Source organism: Lactuca virosa, chromosome 7 (assembly GCF_052849685.1).
Source record: "Lactuca virosa cultivar CGN04683 chromosome 7, Lactuca_virosa_CGN04683_v6, whole genome shotgun sequence".
Classification (NCBI taxonomy): Eukaryota; Viridiplantae; Streptophyta; class Magnoliopsida; order Asterales; family Asteraceae; genus Lactuca; species Lactuca virosa.
The window spans coordinates 114,743,886-114,750,869 of NC_136432.1; positions in this window are offsets into that span (position 1 = coordinate 114,743,886).

Consider the following 6,984-nt stretch of genomic DNA (forward strand, 5'->3'; position numbering starts at 1 on the left):
TGCATGCATGTATACTTTTAACAAGAAACTATTTATTTCTAAAAGTATAGTTAGTTGAAAAATGTTAAATCAGAGACCTTAGTCCCAATGCATTTATAGTTTGTATATCTTATGTGGTTCGATATACTTAGTTCACTATAAACAATGCTCTGATACCAATGTGTCACACCCCCAAACCAAGGATGGAGGAAACGTCCGGGGGTGGAGGACTTCATGTATAGTATCACAACAACGAGTATAATAGTGCTCAAAGTAAAAACAACCATCATAAATATAATTGAAAAAGTTACACCAAAGTATATGTTTACATGATTCAAATCAATTACATTCTGATGACAAAATGAACTGTTTGACGATTTATCGTCCCATCCTCAAAATGTTGTTGGTTTTCCTGTTTCACTGATTTCCTGAGAATACAAGTAGTTTTGAAAGAGTGTCAACAATTAAGTTGGTGAGTTCATAAGAGTTTTTTTTGAGGAAGAAACCGTTTTCCTTGTAAAAGCGATAGAGTATGATTTCCAGAAAATCCAATATTTTCTTAGTTAAGTGTGGAATGAATGCTCCTATCTTGTGCGATAATGAACCCTAGAAGGACCCATAGATTCCTTCTATAATCGCCCAGCGTATATAAGTTATATAAAAGTTAAGTTAAATAAACCGTTGAATATAATGGGTCTGCCCTAGGTCCACAACCAGACAAGGAACAGGAGATAAGGCGGGCCCACCAATTCTAAGTCGATTGTGACTAAATTCTTATATAACTCTATCATATACACTTAGCAATTATAGCTGAAGTCTAACAATTCTAGATGAAATAGTTTTGATAGAAATATGATCCAAAGAAAACCCTATATTTTCCCTTATAAAAGTTATGTGGTCCTAAATCCCAGGACCGAGAATGTGTGTGTGTGTTTTGTACTTATAATGTTCATACTAGTAATGTGTTTCCAAAGAAAATCTAATATTTTCCTTATAAAAGTTATGTAGTCCTAAATCCCAGGACCGAGAGTAAACAAGTATTTTTCCATACTTAAAGTAATTAATGCAAGTTTAAATCGACATAAACTTGTTTAGTTTAGAAGTAAAACCCTTTTTCAAAGTAGAATTTTCCATGTAAACTTGAAAGATTGTTAACTACCTATGTGAGTCGCTATAACCATACTATGACGAGAAATAACCTGCACAACGTTTTTCAGACGTTAAGATACTATGAATCTTGTCACCCGCAGACCTGCCGGTCCGGCTGTAGCTAGCAACGAGGTGTGGGTGTCAATCCCAATATAGATCTATACACAATTATCACGCTCTCCCTACAAGAGACTCTGGTTATAACTTACAGGAATTGGGATCCCGTACTCGAACGTACGAGGAGAGAATTTCCTCACAACCTAAGTTAACTAGTTTACAGTAGGGGTGGAATTGGTACGGTACCAATTCATTTTTCTCTAAACCGTGTACTGTACCAACTATAATTGGTATAAAAAAATTTCTACCGGTACCGTACCAAGTATGCTTGGTACCAATTTATTTGGCTACCAACATGTTTGGTGGTACAAATTGGTAATGGTATATACCAACTTCTTTTAATTTTCTATTGTAACATTTAAAAATAAGCAAAGACATCGGGATTTTGATGTTTAGTATAGAAATTAGTTACGTAGTTCTTTTTGTTTACAAAAGAATTCTACTAAAATAAAGACATCGGGATTTTAATGCTTAGTATAGAAATTAGTTACGTAGTTTTTTTTGTTTACAAAAGAATTATACTAAAGTAATGCTAAAGTAACGTTTTAATTTTGTGCTTTAACGTGGTAATAACTATCGACTAATACAATCAAATGACTAATATAATGTTATTAAAACTGTAAACACTAAACACAATTAATAGTTGAAATATACGATTTCATGTATATATATATATATATATATATATATATATATATATATATAAATAAATTGGTTGGTACGGTATTACCATGGTATTCAAATTTTTGTACCATTACCGTACCAACATTGATCAATTGGTACGGTACTACCAACCAAACATGTTGGCTACCAAATATATTGACTACCAAGTTTATTGGTTCGGTTGGTAACATGTTGGTTGGTTTTCCGTGGTACAATTTTGCCAGCCCTAGTTTACACATAGTTTGATATTAAAATCTCTTCCGTGAAGGAAGTAAAATCACCTTTTCTGAATCAAATAGTGATATGAAATCCTTAAACTATTACTATTATAGTTTATCCCGTAGGATATGAAAAACCCATTTGTTTTGAGAGTAAAACCTTTTTCATGTAGTAAAAATCCATAAACTATGCTTATTGGAGTTTATTATATGTGTTCGAAACGAATGAGTAAACCTTATCATGAATGACTAAATTTCAGTTTATGATGATAAACTAACAAGAAAATACATTCATTATTTAGAACTTATTGTTATGCACTTTGCTCAACATACTACAAAGTGTTATGAAAGTTGTAAGCTGTTAACTAGTTTTTAACCTTTCTACATTGTTTTAGAAAAATTATAGAAAAATCATACGAAGTCAAAAACTGAATCCGTAAATTCTGAGAGTTCAAAAAATGTGTCTAGTTTATTCATAATTTTTATTATGATTTTTAGAAGTCTTTAACTTGTGTTAAAATGTTCATATTCACAGACTGGTCCGAATTCGTTTCTGAAATGATAGGCCGTTTTGTAAAAATCACCATAAATCGTATAAAAATCGTATGGTGATGTGCAAGTAGTCATTTTAAAGGTATGAACCTGAACTATTTGCACCTAATATAGTTTTGAAAACTAAAATGTTTAAGTTGACCAAAACAGTCCGTGAATGGAGTTAAGCTTTTCTAATGAAAGCTGTTGAATGAGTTTAATTGTGTTCTTGGTGTTTAACTTGTATTCACCCCTTAAAACTTAAGAAAAACATGAAAAGATAGGGGTATAAACTCACCTTGAGTGATTTTAGTAGATGGATGATGGAGAAAGGTAGTGTTCAACTCAAGAACACTAAGAAGATGCCTTGAAGGTTCGAAGATCTAACATGAATGTGATGATGTTTGTGTAAAATATCTATGATTTGAGTAGAAGGAAGTGAAATAATTATATGGAGGATGAATATACTTACCAAAAGTGGAAGAAAAGCTTGGAAGAAGGCCCTTGAATCTCGAATTTTAGTGAGAGAATTGAGAGAGAAAATTTGTTTAATCTTTGGTGGAAGAATGAGAAAATGAGAGAGAGTGTTAGGAGAGAGGATAGATTTCAGCCTTAGACAAGGAATGGGGTTGGGAAATGATGGGAAAAGGACGATGAATGACCAGGTATGGTGGGGGATGTGGGCTGGTCATGAAGTGGGTGTGGGTGGTTGCTTGTGTCATAAACTAAAGTAAAGTCAACACTCCACCTCAAGTACTTCACCCACTCTTCTTGGATAAGATTTACACTAAAAAACGTGATTATTCATGAAGTATGGGGTTTTATATGTTAAAACATGATTTTGGGTGAAAATCCCTCGTTAAAATAATAAAAAACGGGGTTAAAACGGAGTCGTGGTTGAAAACCGGGTGGAAAAATGGGAAATCCGAGGTCAGGGTGTGGTTCCGGTCTTAGCAGCCTTAGGTCCGCAGGGAAGGTTTGGCTGGTGAATTGGATCCGAAGTGGGAGGGACTGCGGTCCGAGCAGGTACCGCAGGCGGACTCATCCGAAGAGACCGAAGGCGGGGTCAGGTGCGGTGCTCCAGTTGCGGGTGCGGTTCAGCACTGCGGTCTTCAGCAGATCCGGTCCGGTCCGATGGTTGCGGTTCGATGGCTGCGGCTACTCAAGGGGACTTCGGTCTTGGTTCTTGGGGCTTCGGCTCAAGGAGGGTTTGGTCCCTATAGAGGGACTTCGGCCCTAAGAGGCTATTTTCCAAGGTATCACCCCTTTTCGAATGGTTTTTCACCAAGTCAAGTGTCGGGATGCCCCAAATGATTACAAAACTCAAAAGAGGTTTTGAGAGAGATTTGGGAGAGATTTCACGTTCTTGGAGAGATTTCTCATACAGAGAGAGATTTGGGAGAGATTTCACATTCTTGGAGAGATTTCTCATACAGAGAGAGATTTGGGAGAGATTTCACATTCTTGGAGAGATTTCTCATACAGAGAGAGATTTGGGAGAGATTTCACGTTCTTGGAGAGATTTCTCATACAGAGAGAGATTTGGGAGAGATTTCACATTCTTGGAGAGATTTCTCATACAGAGAGAGATTTGGGAGAGATTTCACATACTTAGAGAGATTTGGGAGAGATTTCACACACTTGGAGAGATTTCTCATACAGAGAGAGATTTTTGGAGAGATTTCACATTCTTGGAGGGATTTCTCCTACTTAGAGAGTTTTGGGAGAGTTAGAGTGAAAGAGATTGGGAGAGACTTCTTTTGTGACCTTTTTAAGTGTTTAGCTTCGCAACGCAAGGTTCTTACACTCTGTTAAGCCTTGTTATGAATGTTATACGCTCTCGAGGGGTATGGAATAATGTTTTATCGAGTAGATTCATCACTTACCCTAATTAGGGTTTAGAATTTCCGAACACGTGAAAACTCTAAGTGATACTTTATATTAAGATTGCGAGTAGTACAATCAGAATCATAATGGAAACCCTAATATACAAGGGTTAGATGAGTTGACTGGTTTGACTTGTTGACTTTAGTTGTCTTTGACTTGGCCAAAAATTGACGGTTGTCACATTGGCTTTCCATATGAGTTCTGAGAGGTCTCAATTGTTTGCATAACTCCTTGGAAGCAATGACAGGCCCTTGTACTGCCAGGTGGTTGAAGTTAAGATTACACCAGTTCAGTCCATATGAGTTTGGATTTGCCACTAACCTAGTCTTGTGATTATGGTTTTGACAAATTCACGTGGATAAGAACTCATACACCATATAATCTAAGGGTCATAAGGTTTCTCTCTGATTCATGGAAATGATGGTGAGGAAACACTTCCACCAAGTAGATTTTAAGTAGATAGCAATTGTGATATTTGTAGTTCTCAAAGTCGTAAGTGGAGCGTGCGTGGTTAACCGACACACTAACATGAACTTATGAGAAATGGAAAAAGGTCTAAACAATTGAGACTATGATTACGGCATCCCTTTTCATAGTTCTGAAATTGTTTAGACACACATGTGTGCTATCTAAGGAAAGGTGTATGATTTTGATAAAGTTTTTTATCAAAGCATCTCGTATCAGAAATCTGAACTTTGGTAAGAAAGTCAATAAAGTATTGATTTCTAGAAGTCCAGCTGTTTTTTGAGTACACGTCAAAGCTAGTGGGAGCATAAGTGTTATGCTAATAATCATCATGTTAGTGGGAGCATGATAATTATGATAAGTATTGCAAGTTAGGAATGTTAATTATAGAAAAACGAAAGTTCAATTGGAAAAAGTTGTTTTGCTATAATTAAGGGAGAGGAAATTATACTTCATTTCAATTCTAAAAGCTTAGATTGAGGTTTTAATCATCTTTGGTCAAGGATATATATATGAATTTCATGTTGGAATGGCTCAACATAAGGAAATTTTATATATGGGAACATTATTTGCGTTCTAAAATTCGATTATGATTACGGCATCCCTTTTCATAATCTGAATTATGAGAACTTGGCAAATAGAAATATTGTAGCAAAAGGACTGGTCTAGTATCATGTTTTTATGTGAGACATCATGAATCGTGTCCCATATGCTTCAGATATAGGATCGATTGCATGTGCTATAATATTCACCCTTTCTAAAATTTTCCAAATGCTTGGGGCATTAAGAAGGGAAAAGGTCTAGAATTGGATATGACTAAAATGATTAAGCAATTGTCGAGGACAATCTAGGGTTTACCAAAGATTGGTTGCTCAGGGACAGTTGGAAGTATAGTGTTAATTTTGGAAGGACCATATTGACATATTCTGAAAAGAGGCAACTCTTGTTCAGAAGTGATAGTCAAAATGGGAATATGGAGTTGTCTCCATAGGTGGATTCAATCTGTGTAAGATTAGGAAAAAAAACATAATGCAAGAAGGATATTTCCATGGAGTTGATCTCCATTGGAATACTCTGTAATGTCTGTTGACAAGTCTTTGTGACTTTGTGCATAATCATTACAAGAGGATCAGTGCATATAAGTTTAGAATCTAACAGATTTAGGTAAATGGCAGGATTTGGAATTCTTGCATTTGCGGTAAGGAATTGGGATTGTGAAATGAGAATCATTGGAATTATGTTCAATCGATCTATTTCACAGAGTAAAGATCATAGACAAACTTAGTGTGCATACTTGATGTATGGCATAACTAATGTTTAGACAAACATAGTGTGCATACTTGGTGTATGACATGACTAGTGTTTAGAATACATAGTGTACATGCTTGGAGCATGGGACAACTATTGTTTTAATTCAAGTATAACGTTGACAGGGGAAACAGTATACAATGAATAATGGGTAATCAATATGGTGATAAATAAAAGGTGTTTTATCTATATTCATAAGTTCTGAGACCATGTTGGATTCGATTATTCTTGTGTTTCACTTTGCATATTTTGACTTCCAGAATAAATAGGTCGTTCTTCCTGAATGACTAAGTTATTCAAACCATCCACAATCGGTCATATGTTGGAAGTAGATATGAATCAAGACTGTCATGGGTTGGCTTGTAGAGGTCTAAGACGTTGGACAAAGTAGTGCTACAACACTCATGAGCGCTCAAAAGTTCTGAGTATTGGATTCAACCCGCGCTCATTTGAATCACTTCATGGATTTTATCACGAGTGATCATGAGACGATAATATCTTATATTCTTCAAACCTAGAGATATGAGTTGTTAACAAGTAGTAGAACAAGACATATGAGTCAAAGTTTATCCATTCCTTTTACCTTCGGGATAAAAGCGATAACTGTGGGCCCCACGATGATTTAGCGATGACACATGTGAGTGCTTGGCTAAGCCAGGACTGATTT